This window comes from Lactuca saligna, chromosome 8 (assembly GCF_052625555.1).
Source record: "Lactuca saligna cultivar CGN05327 chromosome 8, ASM5262555v1, whole genome shotgun sequence".
Classification (NCBI taxonomy): domain Eukaryota; kingdom Viridiplantae; phylum Streptophyta; class Magnoliopsida; order Asterales; family Asteraceae; genus Lactuca; species Lactuca saligna.
In genome coordinates, this window is record NC_136424.1 from 35,647,603 (window position 1) to 35,673,089 (window position 25,487).

The window sequence follows — 25,487 nt, forward strand, 5'->3', positions numbered from 1 at the left end:
TACAAAAACATGCTTATGAACTCACCAGCTTTATGTTGATACTCTTTTCAAAATTGCTTGTATTCTCAGGAAATCAGTAGATAGGTACCACACACCGATTTTGAGAAGACGGAGCGTATAGAGTCATGTCTTTTACTTTTGTTATACTTTTGATGTATATAAAGACGAATCAAATAGATGTAAATGTTTTTCTTAATCAATGTAATGGTCATGTTTACTTTGATTACAATGATGTAATTGTTGTGATACTACATATAACATCCTCCACCCCCAAACGTTTCCAACATTCCGGTTTGGGGGTGTAACACAGTCCCGATACACCCTTGTAGCACTTACAGTGTGATCGTCCGCAATCTCAACCTCAGGCAGGTAATCCAAAATCCCTGACGCATCCTAAAACTTCTTGCTAAGTGGAAGAGATACAAACGATCGGGTAACACCCGAATCGAACAGAACATGAGCCGATATACCACTGACCAAAAAGGTCCCTATACATGAGCACATATATACACATAAGCAATAAAATTTAATATCAAACATGAAAGATAAAACACGTACCATCCACGACATCTAGCGCTGCACGGGCCTCCTTCGAAGTCAACTTAAATGCGCTGCTCTTCACCACTGGAGCATCCGCCATAGTAAGGCGGCCATCAGTAATCCTCATTGTGGACGGTGCAAGCGCCATCATTGTTCCTCCTCCCTGTAACCTCGAACAATCGGCTCGTTTGTGGGCGGTCTGGTTGTAGTGAAAACAAATCAAGCCCTTCTTGGGGCAAGCCTTGATCATGTGGCCCGATTGGCCGCATGCGTAACATCCCGATCCTGCCGCTCGAGAAGCCTCACTGTGTAGTTTACCGCACTTAACACACCGGCCACTCCCCAGTAGGCCCCTACTGGAAGAATCCGAGGTCTTAGGCTGTCTATCCTGAACTACTTTTTTCTATGCCTGCTCAGGCTTCCTCTTGGTGCGGAAGTCCAACTCCATCTCCTGCTCATGGGCCTTCGCCACTATCTCATTCAGGGTTTTGCACCCTGTAAATCTCACAAAATCTTGGATATCATCCATCAGCATGGAATGATACCTCGTTCTCCTTATATCCTCATCTGTAGCATACTGTGGGATCAACAGTGCTCGTTCCCGAAACTTTGCAGTGATCTTTTGCCACAGTCTCAGTGGTCTGCTGGAGCTTATGAAACTCCCTCACTAGCCGTCCCACCTAGCTAATCACCTCTCCCCACCAATCTCGGGCTCGATCCCAAAGCATACATGAAGCAAACCCCACCTTTTCCGCATTAGGGAAGGAACTCGTGCGTTGGGCATTCTCTATGTCCACCACCCAGCGTCAACTAACAATGGGGTCCCTAACCCCGAAAACGTCGATGCCCCACATGCCTTGAACTCCCGGAACAAGGGAGTTTGGGCCCCAACTTGTTCCGCAACAATCTCGGATCTGAATGACCTGAGACTCTCCTTCAAAATCTCCATCATCCCTTCCTTGACCGTCCCAAAAATCACTGGGCTCGCGCATGAGCTGGATGCCCCCCGTAACCTCGGCTGCAATGAGCTCACGCATCCACTCATCAATAGGCTCAATAGTGTCGCCCGACCTAGATCCGGATCCTGATCCTGATCCGCTTCCTCGAAATCGTGTCACCACCATTCTCAAATACCACAAGATAAAATGATAAAAATTTCCAAAAAGGGGATCTTCCCACACCGGTTCTCCTTAGAGCTTCCAGGTCTAACAATAGTTCGGGTATAGGTCCTGTGCTTTCAGTAGTAAAGGCCTAATAATACCTTCCACACCTACATGTACCTTCCCCAAAGCTTTACCTGATAACTCTAATTCATCCTAGAACAAAACACATATCATAGCTACTAAATAGCTCAAATCCTAGGCTATCCTAAGATTTGCACCATCCATATCAAATCAGAACTCAATCATAACGGGTTACCGTATGCATGCAAAGTATACAAAGAACAAGATAAAATAGACTTTCGAATAACAGACTCTACCTTAAGACCACAACAAGCTGTTGGGCTGAAAATTATTTTGAAGATTGCGTCTTTTGGGCTCGACAGATTATGTTACTTTGTATTCCGGTTTGGGCCTGTCCAACCGTGAACCTTTTATGTTTTGTATATAAGTTTACGCTTGCATGCATATTAGGTTAAGGTTTTAGAGATCTGAACATAGCGATACATCTAGACGATAATAGGTTTCTTTGATCATTCCTGTAACCTTCCAATCCTCTACAGTTGATGTTCTTAATCGAGCTCTTCTAAGGATTTTGTTTAATCATTCGACACGTTTGATTCCATCTTGACTTATTCTTTTTATTGCGTTCATATTGTTTTTGTTTATATACTGTTCGAGATCTAATCGATCTTTATAGATTAAAGGTTAGTTTAATCTCATCAATTGGTATCAGAGCAGGAGGCTGTGTAATCAATACACATCTTTTCTGTGAAAAAGATTTCCATTAGGGTTTTTCCGCAATTATCAATATTTATTGAGCCGTCATCTCTTTATTAACGTATCTTGATATTTATTGTTTTGCCCTAATCTGCTTTATTACAAGTCTGATCTTTGAACAGGTTGTTACAATCATAATGGACGCGACGTAATCAAATCCTATTAATATTTCCAACAGCATCAGTTCGACGACAAAGATTCCAATCTTATACACCCATGACTATGAAGTATGGGCACATCACTTTGAAGACTACGTGATTGGATCGGAGGATAATGGGTATCTCATATGGGAAGCCATCACCAATGGACCGTTTTCTCATTCTGCATCGTCCAAAATCATCAAGACACAAAAGGAGTACAATGATCTGCTAAAGGACGTGAAGGACATTGCACAAGATGAAAAGGATAAATTCCAGTGCAATATCAAGGCATTAAGGTTGATCAGATTTGCCCTTCAGTCCGACACATTCAGGTTGGTTAGCTCATGCATGACGGCAAAGGAAGTTTGGGATAGACTTCGTGAACTGTACTCTACAGACGAGGATCTTGAACATTCTATTCAAACTTTGCTTTTATCTGAGCTTGGAGCATTCAAGCAAGGAGCCGAAGAAACGGTGACCCAGACGTTTGATCGCTTCAATCATCTTCTCAGCAAGATGATCAAACACGATATTGAAAGGAAGCTTATCAAACAGAAGGTTACTTCTTGAACTGATTGAGATATGAATGGAGAGCAGTAGTTTCCACAGTCAAAGCTCATGAGCAGTTTAAATCATACTCTTTGGCGAAACTGGTGGGTATTCTTAAGTCCCAAGAGAAGATTGTGGTGCAAGAAAAGAATGTCGTTACTAGTCTTGGTTCGTTGGCCCTCCTATCTAAAAGTAAAGCTATGATGGAGGATGAAGACCTCAACCTGGAGGAATATGATCTCACGTCTGAGGATTATGCCATGATGGTGTCCAATCCCAAGAGGTTCATAAAGAAGAGATTCCCCAGCAACAAAAACCGAAATCGGCAGGGGAGTTACAGCTCTGAAAAGGTGAACAATGAACCGAAGGCTGAGGAGCACAAGGAGGAACCGAAGGTGGATGGCGATTCTGGAGTAAGCTGTTTCTACTGTGGTGGGAAAAACCATTATGCCAAGGACTGTGTCCTTAAGAAGATGGCTGAAAAAGATGATGGAAATGATGAGGAAGCTGTGTTGCAGAAAAGATTGGACGAGTTGAGAAAGAAGAAGTCTACCGCTAACCCTTCTGTTAATGCTCTTATTGTGCAGGGTTCGGTCAAAGGTGACGAGTTCGGTAGCACGGAAGTTTGGTCTACCGACTCAGAAGACGATGAAGTGAGGAAGCCTACCCATGGAAAGGCTTATGTGGCTAAGGAGGAAAGCAGTGGAGGAAGATGCTTCATGGTGACTGACGTATCTCAAATGAGGGGATACAACACCGATGGAGGAAGCGATGGACCGGAGGTACAGGAGGATATGTGTTTTGCGGCCAAACCACTTAGCCAACAGTTCAGTGAGCTCGATGAACTGATAAAGAAGGTACAATCTGTTTTTGTTTCATCCAAAGTACCATCAACCTCATATGAGAAAGAACTAAAAAATGTTAATACAAGAATTTCTCATCTAGATAGTAGCTTAACTCAAACTCGAGTCACCAATTCTAACCTAACTGATCAATTGAGCAGGGTGGCATCGAAAAGTGAGGAGCGGAGAATGTGGATCAAGTTAAAGGAGTCGGAACTAGTTAAAGTTAGAGACGAAAACATTTATTTGCAAAGAGACAATTTAAAATTGTTAAAACAACGGAATGTTTTTTGTTTAATTGCTAAACGTTTATACTCTAATATTACTCAGCTTCACTTGGATTGTGAAATAGGCCAAAAGATCCACCGCATGATTTTGCCCTTCCTAGAGTTTAAGGAAGATGAAATCGATGTCGAAGCCTACAATTGTGAGAGTGTGATATCGTCTGATGATGTCAATCCGACCTACATGTATGGACTGGACAAAATTGAGTCCTTCATTAAATCCAAAGACCACAAGGACATGCTTAAAAATCTTTTGGATGAAAATGACAGACTTAAACTGAGAACCGAAACCATGCAAAAATTTGACTCTTTAAACGCCAACGTAAGCTCAGAAAACAAAATTGATGTTGAAAATGCATCTGAGCTTAACGAAGACGAAAACATGAGTGAAATTTTTGTAGAGGACACGGTTGACTGCTCAGAGTTCATTAAAAACGAACCTGAAAACCACAAGAATCTTATTTCTGAAAATTCAGTAGAGTTCGCTCGTTTGTCCCATCAAAAGTCCCCAATATTAGTTGAGAAAGCAGTTGTGTATCAAAAGGTCAGGACCACTCCGAATCAAGTATACAAGGTAACAGGAGTAAGCGAACATCAAACAGCTGAACTTGTAGCCATTGTAAACGAAGACAATGCTGATGGCTGCGATGAGTACTTCTGGGAAGCACCAATTGATAATGCAGACAAAACCATTGGTTTATCTGAAAGAACTTCCTGGAAGAGCAAAGGAAGATACATACCTGAACCCTTGAATAAGCTGGATAATTTCAATAAGCCAAGCACCAGTGGTACAAAAGATATTCCTCAGGAGGATGATCGTTCGGCAAAAGAACACGCTACATCTACTCCCTCGGCTCAAAGTAAAACTCCTGCAGTTCAAAAGGAACCAGCCAAGGAGACACTGAAACCGAAAGCAAATGTTCATCATCAACCTACACAGATGAGGAATAGGAAGATAGAAAGGAACAATAGATACAGGAAGAACCTTTCTGAAAGGAAACAATTCTGGCATTCCCACAATGCATATTTCTCACACCAAGACAAGAATCTGAAGTATGAAAACAATCCAGTAGGAAAGCTTGAAAGTCACAAAAACCGAAAGCCAAGGTTCGGTTCACAAGAAGATATCAACCGAAGGCAAAGGTTCGGTTCTGAAAAAGACTTCAACCGAAACCAAAGGTTCGGTTCCAAAGACAGCTCCAACCGAACGCAAAGGTTCGGTTCTGAAGTCAAAAGAGAACAAAACTCTAAGGTCAGTCCCTCCAACGATCAAAAGCAAAAGGGTCACCTAGAGTCTCCAACCAGGAAATCCTCTCAATCCAAACCTTCTCATTCTAATTCTTCTCGTTCTTCTAATTCTTCTACTTCTACCGATTCGTCTCCATCTTGCTCTAAAGCTAATTCCGCTTGTTCTCAAAAATCTCATTCGTCAGCTGAACAAAAGGGAAAGCAGAAGATTAATGAATCCAAACCAGAGTCCAAATCGAACACAACCAATCCTAACAAAATAAAAGTTTTTACCATTAAAAGGAAAGATGAAACAACTCTTATAAAACGAACATATCTAGTTGACATCTCTCTTACTGTTCCCGTTCCCATGCAAAGCTCACGTGGACCCAAGAAACTTTGGGTTCCTAAATATGCCTAATTTTTGCAGGTTATAAGTGACGAGCAGTTCGACGAAGAATGGTACATCGATAGTGGCTGCTCACGTCACATGACAGGGAGGAAAGAGGAGCTTAGGGAATACAGATCTCTTGCAAATGGTGGCAACGTCAAGTTTGGAAATAATTCTTTCGGCACCATAAAGGGATACGGGATGATAACAAATGGGGACTTTACTATAAGGAAGGTGGCTTATGTGGAAGGACTCCAACACAACCTCATTAGTGTATCTCAGCTTGTTGGAGGTACAGGTCTCAAAGTCTCGTTCGATGATGAAGGTTCTGAAATCATAGAGAAAAAGACAAAGAAAGTGATTCTCAAGTCAGAGCGAAAGGGTGAAATGTTTCCCTTAAACCTTAAACCCATCAAAGGAAACCCAGCTATATGCTTGTTGTCAAAAGCTCAATCCGACGAAAGCTGGTTGTGGCACCGAAGATTATCTCATCTCAATTTTAAATATATCAACCGACTTGTCACTGGAGGTCATGTTAGGGGTCTTCCATTGCTCAAGTTCGACAGAGATCATTTGTGTGCTACATGCGAAATGGGGAAGCAGAGTCGTCAAAGTCACCCATCTATAATCAATACAAAAGTTGTTGAACCACTCAAATTACTTCATATCGATTTGTGTGGTCCTTCATCTATCGAAAGCATCGGTGGTAGCAAGTATATTCTTGTTATTATTGATGACTTTTCACGATTTACATGGGTGTTCTTTCTAAAGCTCAAATCTGAAGCGACTCAAAAACTGAAAGTATTTATCAAGAAAATTGAAGTACAGCTCAAGAAGGTTGTTCGCAACATCAGAAGCGACAATGGTCTCGAATTCAAGAACAGGGAGTTTGAAGAGTTTCTTGCAGAAAAGGGAATAAGTCACAATTTCTCAGCTCCCTACACACCGCAACAGAACAGAATAGTCGAAAGACGAAACTGATCTTTGTGTGAAGCTGCCCGAACTATGCTAAGTTTCGCTTCCTTACCTCTTTATTTTTGGGCTAACTCTATTTCGGCTGCTTGTTTTACACAGAACAGGTCCTATCTCAACAAGAGGTTCAAGCTCACTCCATATGAGATACTGAACAACAGAAAGCCCAATGTGAAATTTTTCCATGTGTTCGGCTCAAGGTGTTTCATCTTTCATTCTAAAGAACACCGCAACAAGTTTGATGTCAAAGCCGACGAGGGAATTTTTCTGGGTTACTCACTCACATCCAAGGCGTACAGGGTCCTAAACAAGCGTTCGAGAAGGATTGAAGAAACATACTATGTGACCTTTGACGATAGCTATGTCAAGAAGCTACAGTCCAAAGAAGACATCGCAGGGGAAATCTTTCCTCTAACTAACAAGGTCACAGTTTCGGTCGCCAATTTATACGAGACATTTCTGGAGCTCTTTGACAAACCAGAGAAAGCTTCACTCTCCGAAGCAGGTGCAGCAGACAACAAAGTTGATCATATGAAGCAGATTGTCGAAGATGCTGCAAGAAGAATGCATGAAGAAGGATCAACCACTAATGACTCGCCTTCCAACAACGCTCAAGTCGAGGGGGAGCCAAGCTCTCAAGTCGAGGGGGAGCCAAGCTCACAAGTCGAGGGGGAGCCAAGCTCACAAGTCCAGGGGAAACTAAATTCTACCACTCCAACCGAAGATCTTTCACCAACCGAAGATGATTCTCCAACAGAAGATACCTCTCCAACCGAAGATGCCTCAACGCCTGGAAGCTCAGTACCACAAGAAACACCTGAACCTCATGCGTCTCAAAGCTCATCAATTGAGGACGAACATGATGATCTGACACTCGATTACGATAGACAATCTGAGCCAGAAGAAATGATCAATGCTGAACTAGATCCAACCTTTGATCCGAATTACCCTCCTCTTATCAAATGGACCAGAGATCATCCTGTCTCTCAAGTAGTTGGCGATGTTTCTGAAAAGGTTCTGACCCGATCACAACTGAAGGCAAAACAGACATCCTTATTTTCAAAGGTTGAGTTTTGTATGTTTAACTCATTCGTATCAAAAGTTGAACTAAAGACAGTTAATATTGCCCTAGATCACTCTGATTGGGTTCAAGCAATGCAAGACGAACTGAACGAATTTGAAAGGAACAAAGTCTGGCGCCTCATTCCAACTCCTCCAAATGCTTCGGTTGTTGGTCTCAAATGGGTTTTTAGGAAAAAAATGGACAAGGAAGGTAATGTTATAAGGAACAAGGCTCGTCTGGTAGTAAAGGGATACTGTCAGGAGGAAGGGATAGACTATGAAGAGACTTTCGCTCCAGTAGCTAGGCTAGAATCTGTTAGAATATTTCTGGCTTATGCTGCTCACAAGAACTTTGAGGTTTTCCAAATGGACGTCAAGTGTGCATTTCTCAATGGAGAACTCGAAGAAACTGTGTACGTGGAGCAACCTCCTGGGTTCGTGAACGAAAAGCATCCAAATCATTGCTATATTCTGGATAAAGCTGTGTACGGCCTCAAACAAGCTCCGAGAGCCTAGTATGAAACGCTTACAAAATTTTTAAAGATGTCTAAATTTAAACAAGGTTCGGTTGACCCAACCTTCTTTCGCAAAAAGGAAGGTAACCACCTTATGATAGTTCAAATTTATGTCGATGACATCATCTTTGGCACCACGAATCCTAGCTTAACAGCTGAATTCAGAAAGCTGATGGAGACTAAGTTTGAAATGAGCTCAATGGGTCCAATTAACTTTTTCCTTGGTTTAAACATAAGACAGGGACCCGAAGGCATCTTTATTAATCAGGAAGCTTACACGAAGACTCTCCTAGCAAAGTTTGGTATGATGGGAGACACAAAAGTCAAAGTCCCAATGGCATTCGGCACCAAGCTTACCCCATCCCTAGACAAACCGGCTGTCGATATCACGCTCTATCGTCAAATGATTGGCTCACTGATGTATCTAACTGCTAGTAGACCTGATATCATGTTTTCTGTGTGTTATTGTGCTCGATTTCAGGCAAACCCACGTGAACCTCACATGCTTGCAGTGAAGAACATCTTACGATATCTCAAGCGAACCACCTCCTTAGGTTTATGGTATCCATCCAACTCAGGCTTCTTTGTTCAAGCCTATTCTGATGCTGACCTTGGAGGATGTGGACTCGACCGTAAAAGCACAACTGGTGGTTGTCAATTTCTTGACGGGAAGTTAGTCAGCTGGCAATCCAAGAAACAAACGTGCGTGTCGTTGTCTACTGCCGAAGCAGAATACATTGCAGCTGCATCCTGCACATCACAAGTGATTTGGATCCAAAGTCAACTTCGAGACTACGGACTCAATATGAAGAAGATCCCACTATATTGTGACTCTGAAAGTGCAATTAGGATCTGTCATAACCCAGTGCAACACTCCAAAGCCAAACACATAGCACTGAGGTATCACTTCATCAAAGATCACGTGGAAGATGGAAACGTCGAAGTTCACTTCGTAAGAACCACTGATCAACTGGCTAACGTCTTTACAAAAGCTCTTCCTGAAGCATCATTCAATAAAATATTGCAAGGCTTGGGTATGATGGTTGGAGAGTCGGTCCCAAATCCTCAAATCTCTATTTAAGAATCAAGAACCGAACAAAACAGAACGCTCTGTTGCTCTCTGCTCTGGCGATTTAAAGGAACCGAAGCAAACAGACCGCTCTGTTACTCTCTGCTCTGGCGCTTTAACGAAACCGAAGCAACCAGACCGCTCTGTTGCTCTCTGCTCTGGCGCTTTAACGGAACCGAAGCAACCAGACCGCTCGGTCTCTCTCTGCTCTGATAAAATAAAGGAACCGAAACAACCAGACCGCTTAGTCACTCTCTGCTCTGGTAAAATAAAGGAACCGAAACAACCAGACCGCTCGGTCCCTCTCTGTCCCAGTAATTTAAAGGCGCTCAAGCAAACAGCACGCTCGGTCTCTCTCTGCTCTAAAAAGATTTACGGAACCGACAAAGATAGACCGCTCGGTTCTTCTCGATTCTGAAACTATCACCGAAATACACAGATCGATCGGTCTATCTTTGCTTCCTAATATTTTTGTTGTACAAATTTTATCTTTCTGTTTTTATTTTTCAGAAAATTCCAAAATTCCAAAAACATTTTATCTTTCTGTTTTTATTTATTTTTCAGAAAATTCCAAAATTACAAAAACATTTTATCTTTCTAGTCGGTGTACGTTTTACACAGGTGAATTCAAGCATCTCCTTCTATAGTGTTTACCCAGGTATGTTTTATCTTTATCAGACTAGTTAGACGTCCCTAGAAGCATGCTGCTGTATGTTGTCGCAAGCCTCTATGACCTCGAGCATGCCTTAATGATTCGATCAACACCTATCGTTTCTTCCCAATCAGGCTATTCTCTCACACTCGGCCTAGAGCTACCTTCCTCTACTCATCTGAAACATGAGTTGCTCTGCTTTGTCCCATTTCTGTAGCAGAAGGTACGTTCGGTCTCCTAACCCTCTCCTCATCTTCTTCATTTACCTTCGATTCCCCAAAGTAACCCTTGATGCTTTCGGTCTTTACCACTGAGGCTTATGGTTGCACAACATCTGTGTTTATGATCTTAAATTCGTTTACCACGTTCTAAGTGAAACCCAAAATTCAACACCTGAAATGAATTGACGGTGAGTGATAAACTCAAGCTATTACTTGGAAATCTCCTTTTCTTTTTGTGTGATCTTTTATGCAATTGTATCCACCTAAGACATTTCTTCCCAAAGAGGTCCGGTTTAATTTTTCCTTGAGATTTCTGTCTATACCATTCTCGTCAGGAAATACTTCCCACCTACCTGTTCAACAGATCTCATCGGTCTCACAGGTAACTCTACCAACACTCAGTTTTATGTTAAGACTTGATGCTTGGTTTGAGTTCAACCACCCTTCAGCCATTATCAAAAGATGCCTTTCATTGTTTGTTAAAAGACAACTGATCGTATTTCTCGGGAAACCACACAAGCACTTCAGGTCACTCTTGGCTTTGAAGGAAGCGATTCTTGCCCGGAATCTTCCGCTTTCTGTCTTCTTAATAGACAACACTCACATCCCAAACACCTTTGATTTACTTCTTTATCTTTCACACTCTTATACACGAAAATTAATTTTTCCAACATTCTAAATTGCTGTTTGGTATGTGATTTTAAGTTTCAGTTGTAACCAAACAAGGGCACAAGGAATTTCAAACGGTATGAAAATGATTTGGGCGCGTGCAAATGATTCGTTTCACACCCACGTGTGCTGACGTATTCCTGGGATACACCATAACTTCCAATCGCGCTTTTTCAGGCGACGTTTTGGTTTCTTCATCATCACGATTTTCTCTCTCCTGTGAACGGTAAAAATAAGGCGTGATCGTGTTCTTTGGCAGTTACCTCTCAAGAATTTTCTCTCTGAAAAAGTTACCACTGTTCATCTTCTTCCACAACTCAACAATGGCGACTTCTTCTTCCGCACAAGATCAAACTGTATCCTCTTCTCTGCTCTCAATCAAACCTAATCAGAATTTGATCATAGAGATGACCCCATTCCTATATGACTCATACATGCTACACATGGTGGAATGCCTCAAATATTCCCCATTGTTGTTGGCACTTACGCAAGTGGAGGCCGTTCCCATGTCCCTGCTCTCCCAAGTCTACACCACGGCCAACTACGACAAACATAAAGACCGCATCTTCTTCACCATTCACGAAAAGAAAACCTCGGTGTCCAAAACACGGTTTTGCTCTCTTCTAGGGCTTGCCGTCGACTCCTCCGTCATCTCACCGGACTTCATCTCCACGGCGCAACTTTTTTCAATGATGTATGAGATGGGGTATACGGATGTTCTTACCTCCATTGCCAAAGTCAAGAAATCCTATCTTCCGTCTCAATGGAACGGATTGCTTACCCTTCTAATTAAGGGTTTAGCGGAGAGATGTGGTGGTTCTGACACCACAAGCAAAGGGTTTCTGACCATCATGTATGGTCTTTACAACGGCATTAATCTCGATTATGGGTCCATAATCTGGGCTCAAGTCGTTCAGAGTCTCAACACAACTGCCAGGCACTCCGAGATATCGTGTGGCAGGTTTTGGACGCTTATTACCAGAAGGGCCATGGATTCCCTTGACATCCTGGTAATGAAGGATGCTCTTACGGCTTCAATTGCCACTTACCACAACAAGAAGATCATAGTCTCCGATCCAAGTAAGTTTCTTCACTATGGACTGATCCCTGAGTGCATGTATAGGTGTGTCATGCCACACAGCAAAATCATGGCTGACTACAGCACCAGAACACCCTTGCCTCCTAGGGTTCTGTCTGAGGAACAACGTGCTGCTCTTGATGCCCTCGATCAACCTGCCAACCGTGGCAAGAGGGCGAGCAAAAAGGAGAAAGCGGAGAAGAAAGAAACCACACCAAAGAAGGAGAGAAAGAGAAGGTCCTCCAAACGCAAATCTGAGGCAGAGACACCTTCTCAGTCAAAATCAAAAAAGGTAAAGAAGATGGCTAAAAGAGCCAAAGGGTCTCCTTCTTTTGAATCAGAACCGAATGCACCATCAGAAACAGAAGCTGCTGCTCCTCAAACCGAAACAACACCCGTTCAGTCTCCTCAACAACCATCTTCACCAGCATCTCCTAAAATTCCCAAATTACCCTCTCCACCTACATCTCCCCAACTTACCAAATCACCCACTCCTCCTACTTCCCCAAAAATTCCAACTCCTCCCCAATCACCCACACAGAAGGTCCCACTTTCTGTTCCTATATCTATCCACCAAACCACAACAGAACCTAACATTCCCTTATCTGTTTCTCAACCTTCATCCTCTATCTCCATGCCCATTATCACCGAATCTGTTACCATCACCTCTTCCCAACCACCAGTAACGGTCAATGTATCTGATACAGGGGCTGCTACTGTGGTTGAAACCCCGGTCATCAACCTTCCCCCATCTCCATCTCCATCCTCCAACTCCGGTGCTACCTTGGGGGGTGATGATGAAGAGTTCGACTCTATCTATTATAGCCCCAACCGGATCCCTACAGACACAGATGTCGATACCCCTGTTTCAAGTCAGCAGATTCAGGAAATTCACGCCAAACTTGACAGTCTGCTGGCTGACAATAAAGCCTACGGGGGTGTTGTGCTCAAAGCCTTCATAGAGTCTGCGATCAAGACGTACACTGACGCCTTGGATCGTTCAACTGACGCCATAGATAACTCATCCGCTTCATGCTCAAAAGCCACCAAGGAAGTTTCCGAGGTTGTTCATACAACTCAGATCTTTCTTGATTCTCTAAAAGCTCACGCTGACTCTAGTGCGTCCAAATTTCAAGCGTCCGTAGACTCTTTTTCGGCTACCCTTCAGGGTGAAACCACAAAATTTGAGGCTCTGCGTGCTGACCTCAAAACTGAATCCACTTCATTTCTCAAATCTTTGGATTCACGTTTTGCCTCTCTGGCAGCCGAGAGCACCCTGAAGGAAGATCTTGTCAAGCACCAGGCAACCATCGACCTACAAAAGATCCAACTGGCCCAGGCACAACAGGAAATTACTTTGCTACAGACTCAGCGGGCAGTTCTTCAAAGTTGCGCTGGTGATGTCAAGAATATGCTAACAAATGTTCTTGACACCCATGATCCCTTCCTAACCCTCACTATTAGACAGCATCTCCAGGCGAAACTCCTTCCTGCTATTATTATCTTAAGTGAAATGAAGAGTGTCTCGGAGAAGCTTGTTCTCCCGAGACAAGGGGGAGAGGAAGGTGTGTCCAAGACAGAACCGAAGGTTAATGTAGCTTCGGGTTCTGGGAAACAAGTCCTAGTTGAGAGTGAATCAGATTCGGACGAAACTATCACTGAAGCTCTTCAACGCAAGAAAAGGGACAAAGAGCTTGATGAAACTCTAAGGATAGCTCGAGAGGCCGAAGCCAGGGAAAGAAAGATCAGGGAGGATGAGGAGGCCATTCAAGCCAAGAAGACTCTGTTCCCAGATTGGGACAGAGACACACTCATCACTCAAGCGATTGAGTTTCCTTCCATATATTGGTTGGAACCGATTGCATCCTTTGAGTGTGAAAATACAAAAGACTCGCAGTTCGACATGCCCATCACGAGCAAAGCTTTCACATTTCATTGCTTTGATGTCACTGCCGATGTCCCTCATCCGAACCTGAAGGTTGACAGAGAGCTAATAGATTTCTATCTGAAATATGGTCAACCGCAGTACTTGACATGGAGTGCTCAGAAAATCATTAAAGTCAAGGTACTGAAACCGACACAGGCTGGGAAATTTGTGAACGTTAATTTCAAAATCAACAGAGGAACGGCCAACACAGAACATCTTATTTCTCTGGCAGATCTTCCCAGTCTGAATCCGCATGATTGGATTTTGCTATACAACATTCTACTCTCCAACCAAAGAGAGCATGAACCAATTCTTAAACATCTTAAAAGAATGTTGGCTTCCTACGTCCATGAGCTCGCCACTATGGATCAGGAAATAGCAAAAGTTATGAACAAGAAACCGACCGTCTAGCCCACTTCCAAGACCGGAGATGTTCATAAAATGAAGATAGGGCAAATTGATTCTTCCAATCTGACGGTTATGTTCACCAGAGGCGACAAGCATAAGTTTCTGTTTGCTTTGGTAGACAAACATCTGTTTTCTACAGATTGTCTGGAGCATATTATCAATATCATTCACCGATGCAAACAGAACTCAACAGCAGACAAGAAGAACTTCACTGACATGCTTCGTTGGTATATCACCTTCAGGCATCATATTTTGGCTTTAATACCGAAGATTTTTGAAACGGTAAAGAAGCCCTCTGCTGTGAAAAGAGAATGAAGGTCTCGCTCCAAATTGACGCAAAGGGGGAGATTGTTGGGCTGAAAATTATTTTGAAGATTGCGTCTTTTGGGCTCGACAGATTATGTTACTTTGTATTCCGGTTTGGGCCTGTCCAACCGTGAACCTTTTATGTTTTGTATATAAGTTTACACTTGCATGCATATTAGGTTAAGGTTTTAGAGATCTGAACATAGCGATACATCTAGACGATAACAGGTTTCTTTGATCATTCCTGTAACCTTCCAATCCTCTACAGTTGATGTTCTTAATCGAGCTCTTCTGAGGATTTTGTTTAATCATTCGACACGTTTGATTCCATCTTGACTTATTCTTTTTATTACGTTCATATTGTTTTTGTTTATATACTGTTCGAGATCTAATTGATCTTTATAGATTAAAGGTTAGTTTAATCTCATCACAAGCCAAGGAACATGAAATAAGTCCAAATCAATCATTCTGAGGCTATAAGACCCTAACCGTGTACAATTTTGAAAGCATACACGTAGCAATATTCATACGATTATCATAACTCAAATATCAGTATAACATGACTAACATATCGGGGAACTAATTATTTGGCTCGGCCGATCACGCGGATCTTTTCCATTTTAAGATGTTTTTAACTTTTATGTTTTAATATAATTTTACTATATCCTTAGTTTGAGTCCTGACACACCCGAGAGTGTACCCGAATCCCTCAAACCAAGGCTCTGATACCAACTTATAACGACCCAATTTTCAAAAGAAAATTTTCATTTTTAAATAATTAAAACATTTCCAATAAACCAAAAAATCTCAAGAACATTTGTTTTCAAATTCATAAAATCAACAATTTTATTTCAAATATCAGAGTGTCCCAAAAAAATGCTTAAGAGAGTCCATGTCGTGCCACCAAGCCTTGCCCTTGCCCTTAGGCTCATAAGTATCTGAAACAAACAAACAAACTGTAAGCTAATGCTTAGTGAGTTCCCCAGAGCATACCCCACACAAGCCACATAGTCACATAATCTGAATTAGCTATAAAAGCTACATAAACCATATAAACCTTGAATACAACATATAAGGATGTCGTGGGCTCCCCCCAGGGTCTTACTCTAGGATCTCATGGGCTCCCCACATGGACTTACACCTAAGTTCCATGGGATCCCCCATGGTCTTTAATAGGGAAGTCATGGGCTCCCCACATGGTCTTACATCCAGGTGCCATGGGCTCTCCACATGGTCTTACATCCAAGTTCCATGGGCTCCCTCATGGTCTTCCATACAAGTGTACCACATATACAACTAGCATACCTCCTATCATGTAAACAACAATCATACCACATAACACTACATCAACTAGTGTATCACATATCATAGAAAGGGTCGGCCTTGGTGCCTTCGAATCATTGGTATGGGGAGGAGACTCACCTTCTCAAAATGCTGAACTGATAAGATAAAATTGGATAAGTCCTAACGCACAGCTCCAACTCAACTGCCTACAATCATCATGTGACTAGTTTTGTCAAAATTCCAGAATAGTAGAAATACCCTCAAGGTCAAACTTGGTCAACCCTAGTCAAAGTCCAAGTCAATAGTCAAGGTCAACAACCCATGTTGACCCCAACTCTTCGAGTGCATCTAGCAACTCGTCGAGTCCCTTCAGAGTCTAGAAAACCAAGACAAACCCTAGCTAACTTGTCGAGTTGTCCCATTAACTTGGCGAGTTCACTCAATATCCAGTAGATAGGGAAACCCAATCCAACTCGTAGAATTGCCAGAGCAACTCGTCGAGTTTTCCCCCTGTTTGCTTATTCGGACGATACATTGATCGTAGGGACTCTAGGGCTTAGATCTAAAATCTAAAGGTGTACAAAAGGACAAAAATTCCCACTTTATCATCTAGAACCACTTTGAATGCTCTAAAGCCCTTAAAAAGTTTGGAAAGCTCAAAGACTCTGGGGATCTGGAATCCCTCCTTTCCAAAAGAGGTTCTAATGCTCAAAATGTTCCAAAGATGGAGACTTTATGGGCATGCATTTCCAACGCATGTCTTGAAGTCAAAATGACCAAAAATGGAAAATATACTCTAAAATAGATGCATAGCATCCATGCTTGACCAAAAGCTAGATCTAGCCCACCATGGGACCGTTTTTCCCTGGAGATTCATAAAATACCAAACTTTATGAACCCTATGCATGCAATCGACAAGAATGATAGGAAATGAAGAGTAAACTCAGGATTTAGTCATACTATAAGATAAAAATCAAATCTTGAGTGCTTACAATAGTCCACAAGATGGTCAAGATCAAGAGTGAGGGATTTGTTTCCTAGATCTTCTCCTTCTTCTCACTATCTTCTTCTTCTTAAGCTCTAAAAGTCACTCTAGCTCACAATATGAGAGATACGGAGATTAGGGTTTAGCACTAACATTCTTAGGGTTTGGAGGTTGATGGAAGGTCAGCCTCAAGGTTTTAAGGAGACTATATAGGGTGCAAACCCTAAAATTTAGGGTTTTCCTTTACAACGTCTACTCGCTGAGTTGGGCCTTCCAAATCGTGGAGTAAGTCCTAAATCCCGCATCCAAAATTGATCTCTACTCGTCGAGTTGGGCTCCCCAACTCGTCAAGTCCTAGTACAAAACCCTAAAAACTTAGGAATTCCCATAATACCTGGAACAGGCGTTACAATTCGTAAGGATTGTCCTAAGGAATAGGCACGAAGTCCATCGCTGTCAGGGTTTATCTAACAGACACTAAGTCTATAAATGTTGCTGTTATCTATTAGGTACTAAGTTCATAGCTGCCAGTGTTCATCTATGTGGGCACTAAATCCATAGTTGCCAACGTTCACTCATAAAGCTCTAAGTCCATGGCTGCTAGGGTTTTAGAGTACATCTGGTGAACACGTAGTTCAAAAACACCTACAGGTTGTGAGCTTGTTAACGTTCCAGTGGACTGTCTAGAATCATATGTGGTCGTCATCTATACTCTACCAGATGACTGGATCATCATTTAAGTCAAGGCTTCTCATCATCTTTCACCTCTCATAATCTATATACTCTTTCATTTCTGATCATTCATCTACCCGTCTTTACCTAATATATTTATAGGTATGGAAATACATATATTGTTTAAATCATGTAAAACGTGCATAAATTGTTCATCTAGCATAGATATCAGGAACACAGATAATAAGCATGTATATCATGTATTAATATTAAATATTGCATATATATATATATATATATATATATATATATATATATGTGTGTGTGTGTGTGTGTGTGTGCGTGTGTGTGTGTAATATTAGAGTAATTAAGCACTAACTTGTTTAAGTGATGACTTAAAATTCAGGCAACGCTTCACTTCTAACAATCATCTTTTCATTTGACAAAACCTATTATTATTATCACTAGATTTTAGTCTAATATTTATTGCGAATAATTATTAGTATAGACTTATCATTAACTCAAATTCTACTTTTATGATCTATCAAGTAAGGAACAACTAGGTAGGATCATATCGGAGGTAGGGTCTGTTTGGTATACGAAGTATACTGTTGGAAAAGCCCACTTTAAACACCTCACTAAATCATAGCCTAGACATCATCCCCGTAAGTAGATCAATTAGTGTAACGAATTATAATCATTGATAAATCATGTTTATAGGCTCATAATAATGATAATGAACTTAAACATAAGTTATAATCGAAGTATCATAAGCATAACTCACATACAAAGGGATTTAGTGAGGAACCGGGCTCTGTGCAGACAGAACTTCTAAGTAGAAAGCTCTTCTTCTTGGAGCATTCTGGCACTCCGGAACTCGCCTCTAACACTTAGGAAGTGCTAGGGAAGGAAAAGGGGTTGTGGGGGTGTTTGAGAGAGAGGGGGGATAAGAATGGTGTGAGAAATGAGGTCATTTGTGCCTCTATTTATAGGCTAGGAAACTGACCAACATGGCGTGTTCTAAGCCCTATACCGTGGCACAAGTAATCGACGTATGGTTTGGTCCATTCTGGGTAGTCGAGACAATATTAACCTTTTGGTTATCAATGCTTCTCTCTGGGAGGACTTCGACTTATACTTTCTTTGTTAGGTGATCAAATGAAGTTGAGGCTAGCTTGCTGAGAGTGTCTGCCCTCGCATTCTTTCCACGGTAGATTTGCTTTATTGAAAAGTTTTTAAACGTGCTTATTAAGCTGCAGACTACATCTAGGTACTTCTGCATCCTTGGATCTTTGGCTTCATATGTTCCTTTTATTTGGTTCGTGATGAGTAACGAATCACCGAGAGCTGCTAATCGCTTTACACCAGCCTCCCTTGCTAACCTCAGGCCTGCTAGGAGTGCCTTATATTCTGCATCTTTATTAGATACTTGGAAATAGAATCACAATGCGTAAGTGATTTCTTCGCCTTTGGGGCTTTGAAGGATCAAGTCTGCGCTTGAGCCTTCCTTAGTTGTTGTGTTGTCGGTGTATAATTTCCAAAGCTCTTTGTTGGCTTCAGGCTCCAATGGATCGGCGAAGATTGTGGTTGGTGTTCCCTTGATAGTATATGGGATTTCGACTAGAAAATCTGTGAGTGCCTAGGTCTTGATGCTAGTATGGGGGTGGTAAATTATATTTTGTTTGAATACTTGTATTTCCTACTTGTCCAAGCGTCTAGAATTTTCCGGCCTTATCAGAACTTGCTTTATCAGGTAGCTAGTTAGGACATCCACCTTGTGAGCTTGGAAATACCACCATAGCCACCTCACAGTGTATACTAGGGAGAGGAACAGTTTCTCTAAGGTTGGGTAATTAACCGCTGGCCCTTGTATGTCCCTACTTACAAAGTGGATGGGGATCTATTTTCCTTCCCTTTCCACCGCTAACACGGAGGAGATAGCTTCTTCCGATGTTGTTAGGTACATCTGTAGTGTTTCTACTGGTAGCGGGCAAGCGAGGGCCAATAGCTGGTGTAAGGCATCTTTCAGTCATTGTAATGGTTCATTTTCTCTTTCTATCCATTTGAATTGCTTTTTATCTAAGCACCCTTTGAGGGTTTGGTACAAGAGAAGCGCCTTTTCTACTGATTTGGAAATAAATCTTCCTAATGCCTTTAACTGACCATTGATCTCTTGTAAACCTTTGAGGTTGTGGGGAGTTTTCAACTCGAGGAACTCTTCGATTTTGAGAGGGTTGGGCAGAATCCCTTCCTTGGATATATGATACCCAAGGAATTAACCTTCTTCTACGTCGAAAGTACACTTGGTTGGGTTTAACATCATCTGCGCTTTAGCTAGCATTTTAAAAGTCTCTTCCACATCATGGAGTAATATTTTTTCATTACGGCTCTTAATTACCATGTCATAAACGCAGACCTCGATGTTCCTACCAATTTGATCAGTGAATATCTTGTCCATTAGTCTCTTATATGTAGCACCCACGTTTTTTAGTCGAAATGACATTTTCTGGTAGTAGAAAGTGCCCTTCTCGGTGTGAAAAGTTGCTTTCGCCTCGTCCTCTCGTTTCATCTGTACTTGATGATAACCTTTGTATGCGTCAAGGAAAATTTTGAGCTGAAACCCTTTGAGCGATTGGACTTTCTGATCTATCTCCGGAAGGGGTAATGATCCTTTGGACAAGCGTTATTGAGGTCTGAGTAGTCAGTACACATTCTCCATGACCCATTTGATTTCTTTACCATAATGGGCTTAGATATCTAAGTTGGGAACATTGCTTCGCTAAGTATGTCGACACTTACTAGGTCGACTACTTATGCATTTATAGCCATGTTCCGGTCTTCCGCCTAGCCCCTCTTCTTTTGTATGACAGGATTACTTTCAGGCGTGATGTTGAAACTATGCTCTATAACCTGTAGGTCTACGCCTGTCCGATCTGTTGGATTCCAGGCAAAAAACAATGGAATACTGATTCAGGAGCACTACCAGTTGTGCCTTGGTCTCGCCTGATAGGTGAGCACCGATTTGCACAAGATGCTCTGGGTATTTTTCATTTATCTGGTGTTGTTCAATGCAACAATCCTCCTTCAACTTTTTTGGAGCTAGCACCAACTCATGAGCAGCTATGATCTAATAGCAATGTTTTGCCCTGGTGTTTGTGTCAATAAATGTTGTTGATCCCTGGCGTGTGCTAAATTTAACTATGCCATGTATCGTTGATGACACAAACTATAGTAAGGAGATTGTTGATTGCCCGAGTAGAATATTGTGTTTTGTTGGAAACTAAATCACAGAAAATTCGATTGCTCTTGTGATTATGTTCCTTTCGTCATGACTGACCAACATTAAAGGTAGTCTGATAGTGCCCAATGGTAACAAGTTGTAACCAGTGAACCCCACCAATGGTCCTCCAGTTAAGGGCCTTAGCCCCTCCTTCATGTCTCTGGTAGTTGCCTGAAACAATGCTCGTAAAGTATGTCGGACCTACTTGTTACATCCCCAATTTCACGGCCAGAAAAGACCGATTTTTTTATGCTTTGTTTTAAAAATCAGAGTAATCTTTTAAAGAAAAAGTTGTGGAATTTGTTCCCAAAATATGATAAAGATTTGTCAAAGAATTTCTTTAAAGCAATGTGTTTTCATTATATAACAAAATCTTGGATGTCATGTTCCGATACAGACACATAAGCATAAATAGAACTTACATTATTTACACTAAAGATTTTACATCTCCTCTAATCTCTCCATGAAATATATCTTCGTATCAATACCTGTGATACAAAGAAAACTGAGTGGATCAGGCTTGGGAGCCAGGTGAGCATATAGGGTTTTCTACCCACAATAATATAATTATTATATTCAATTATCAAACAATCAGTTCAAATACCCACCCCCATTATCTCCATTTATTTCATAGAGATTTACCCTAAGAACCGATTACCCTTCTCCCATTCATTCCTAAGAATTGCCCTAAGGAATTGGCACAAAGTCTAGTGCTGTCATGGTTCTTAGATTACCTATGGTGAACACGTAGTTCAAAATAATTAATGAACACCTAGTTCAAGAACACTCATTGAACACACTCCGTTCAATAATACATAATGAACACCAAGTTCAAAAACACCTAATGAACACCAAGTTCAAAAACACCTAATGAACACTTAGTTCAAATATCCTTAGCGAACTCAATCACCTAAGGAACACAGAGTACGAAAGCTCTTAGTTCAAACCACGTGATAATAATGTGTATCTCGATCCTGCAAAACCACTAATAGTATTAACACATATAAATCATATTTCTAAAACAATCTATCCCATCCCGTTGATCCCCACATACTGACCCTATACTATGATCTTACGAGATCTAACCTAAGGAATTGATATGAACAACAAACTGATGAAGCTGCTTCGGAAATTCCCTGGCAGCAAACGAGGATCAATAAAGACATCAAATGAGGGGAATGGAATAAGTTTCACCACGAACCTTCGTTCGTAAAGGAAAGAACCACAAGACAATTAATTCAGGGGTAGTTATCAATGCCTAGGCTGTGGTTTGAATATCATGAGGTATATAACCCCCAGACGCACCCTATCCGATAATGGAAATGCTGACTAATGCCTAGGTTGTGGTCTGAACCCCAGACTCACCATATCCAGCATCGGAAATGGAAACACCGACTAATGCTTAGGTTGTGGTCTGAATACATGAGTTATTTCACCTCCAGACGCACCCTATCCAGCAATTTAACACCAGACATACCTAGCAGTGGTCGATTACCGACACACTTTATTAGGTAGTCTACGGAGTTCCCTTAATTACTTCGTGAAAGAAAACTCTGACATATGAAGCTCGGTCGATCACTTCATAAAATAAATGCTGACTCCAAAGCTCTCTCAAAATAAAAGTATGGGGAAAATACTAATAGAGTATTCCCGTACGCTCCTCTAACCGACACACAAAATTATCAAAAAGACTTTGTAGATGATAGTACTTCTGGCACATTATAGTACTCTGGTATGCGAAAGAATCGTACCCGAGAACATAATAGTACCCTAGCACAAGCAGCACCCAAGACACATAGCTTTGAAAAATACTTCGTACATACAATGTACTTCTGTACGTAGGACGTACTCCACTGATCATCAATCTCACCCAACACGTACTCTTAATAACAGACTACCCAAATTCCAATCTTAATTGAACTAAACATCCCATTTAAGTCTTAACCCTTCACTAGGCAAACCTACAATGTTTATAATCAATTTTTTTGATACTATCTCCGTTTAGGAAACGCTAACTAGTGAATACTTAACACAAGGTTTTAAGTAATAATATCATATATACACATCTTAACACATATTGAACCATATCTGATTCGCCCGTTGTATATTATCAAATATATCTAACACGTATTTCGTACAATGACAAATACTTCACATACATATGTATATTTCATATTATAATCAATACTCGTATTTAAAATCATGTTCCTAAAAGGGACTATACACATGATACATTATCGATTGAATACGTAGTTCTAAAATACATAATTCGTACTCCCGGATCTTAAATTTTCCTCATTACCTAATCCATATTCCCGGATCTAAAACAAACCTCTTGATATGATCCATACCCTTGGATCTAAAACTAACCCCCTTCTCTGATCCATACTCTCGGATCTAAAACAAGTTTATTTCTTTATCCTTTTATCTCATGGTCCAACCCACCTTTTATCACCTACCAACAACCTCATCTACTCATGTTCTACCCAATATATTTTTAGATACAAAATACATATATAGTTTAACTCATTAAAACTTGTATAATTCATCCATTCCACAATTATCTCAAATAAACAACAATATATTATACACATAACACATATTTCATAGCAAATACTTAATATTTATGTGTTAGAAGAAAGTGACCACACATTCACTTGATTAGAAGATGATCTGATAGCACTACGACTTGTAGAAGTAGTATTCTTGGGTAGATCTTGAAGATCTTCACAAAAACTGGGATCTTCGCAGACAGGGCTTCGGCTCGGGAATCTCACTTCTCGGGATCTTCGGGACTTCGGAACTTGCTTCGGGGCTCGAGAATGATACCGGTGATTCGGGATATAATTGGCATGCAAAACGATGCAAAACTTAGAGAGAAAGGAAGAAAAATGGCAAGGCAAATGGTTGATCTCGGTTTCTTTTTATAGGATGCTGGGTCTAGGATTACGTTGGGCATAATTTTGGAGTACGCTGGGCGTAATCTTCGGATAAGCTTTGGTATGCATGCCACGATCTTCAAAAAATCATAACTCTCGTATACGAGCTCTGTTTTCAACATTCTTTATATCCACGCGTAGGTGAGACTATGCTCTACAACTTTCATTTAGACTCCATTGGCTAATTTTGACTTTATTTTTATTATATTATTTTTAGTAGGCCGGGACAGGAAAACTCCGTTATAAATTCATAACTTCTTCCTCCGACGTCCGTTTTCGCCTATCTTTTTTTCGTTTCACTACAATTGACGAGATATTCGATTCTTGTTTAGATTGTTTCGGCTAAAAACCGTTCGATCTCAAATCGAGTATTCGGGCTGCATACTGCTAAACTGAAACTTAGAAAAATCATAACTTCCTCATACGAAGTCAGATTTGGACGTTCTTTTTATGCACGCTCACGGTTTAACGAACTCTATGACTTTCGTATAGATCACTAAGGCTAAATATCGCTCTAACGTAAATTCACTATTTACGTCGCGCTGTGTTGTGCCGGTTCTGTCGCAAAACTTCGACAGGTCATAACTTCTTCATTATAACTCGGATTTCGGCATTCTTTATATGCACGGAAACCTTGTAACATATACTATAACTTAGTTAAGATTATTCATTCTAAATAATATTTCATCAAAAATCCATTTTTTGACGCCTATCATCTCTAAATTGACTAGCCCGGATCTACGGGCGTTACACTGCTACCATTGTCGATGTATATCCGATGGATTTTCGTATGGCGAATGAATCTAGATATGAAGAGTGGATCTCGTGGATCCTAGTTCGACGGCCTAGGATTGCTACTCGAAAAAGTGATATTGTGTAAATTTCTCGAGAGTACTTCTATCTCATCCTTCGTTTAGTGAGTTGCGTTTCTCTTACTAGATTTAGAGATAGTGAGTACCTCATTGCCATAATACAAAGGTTCCTGCAACAAATCGAGATGTGTTATCGCCATTTGAGTCAGCGAACCTTCCGACGAAAGTTTCCTGAAACTACTCTTAAGTACTGGCTCAACTATTTCTGTCGTAATCAGCGGGACCTGCGCCATTAGCACCTGGATTGGGGCCTATGTTCTGCACTCGCGGTGATGCTCCTCGTTTACTATCACCAGTGTTCTAAAAAGATCTTCTTCTACCATCCCGGTTACTGCAGGGTTTAGATCCCCCTTTTGCAAACAACCAGGGTCGTTTATTAGTTGTATCACATTGAGGATACGTCCAGATGGTGCCAAATGTTGTGACAGGTGCTTCAGGGAATTGGTCGTTTTATAACGAATTGGTCTTGGAGGTTTACTTGAGAACACAACACTGAAGAATCGTTAAAGGATGACCGGGGGTTCTCCCGGGACATCACTCTGACGATCAAATTAGCTTTATTTTTTAGAGAGATTAAGGTAAAATTGTATAGGGAAGAAGAGGATCCCCTTCCATGGGCAGGAAAGGATCCTTTTATACCTATTGCTAACGAAATGGGGTGAC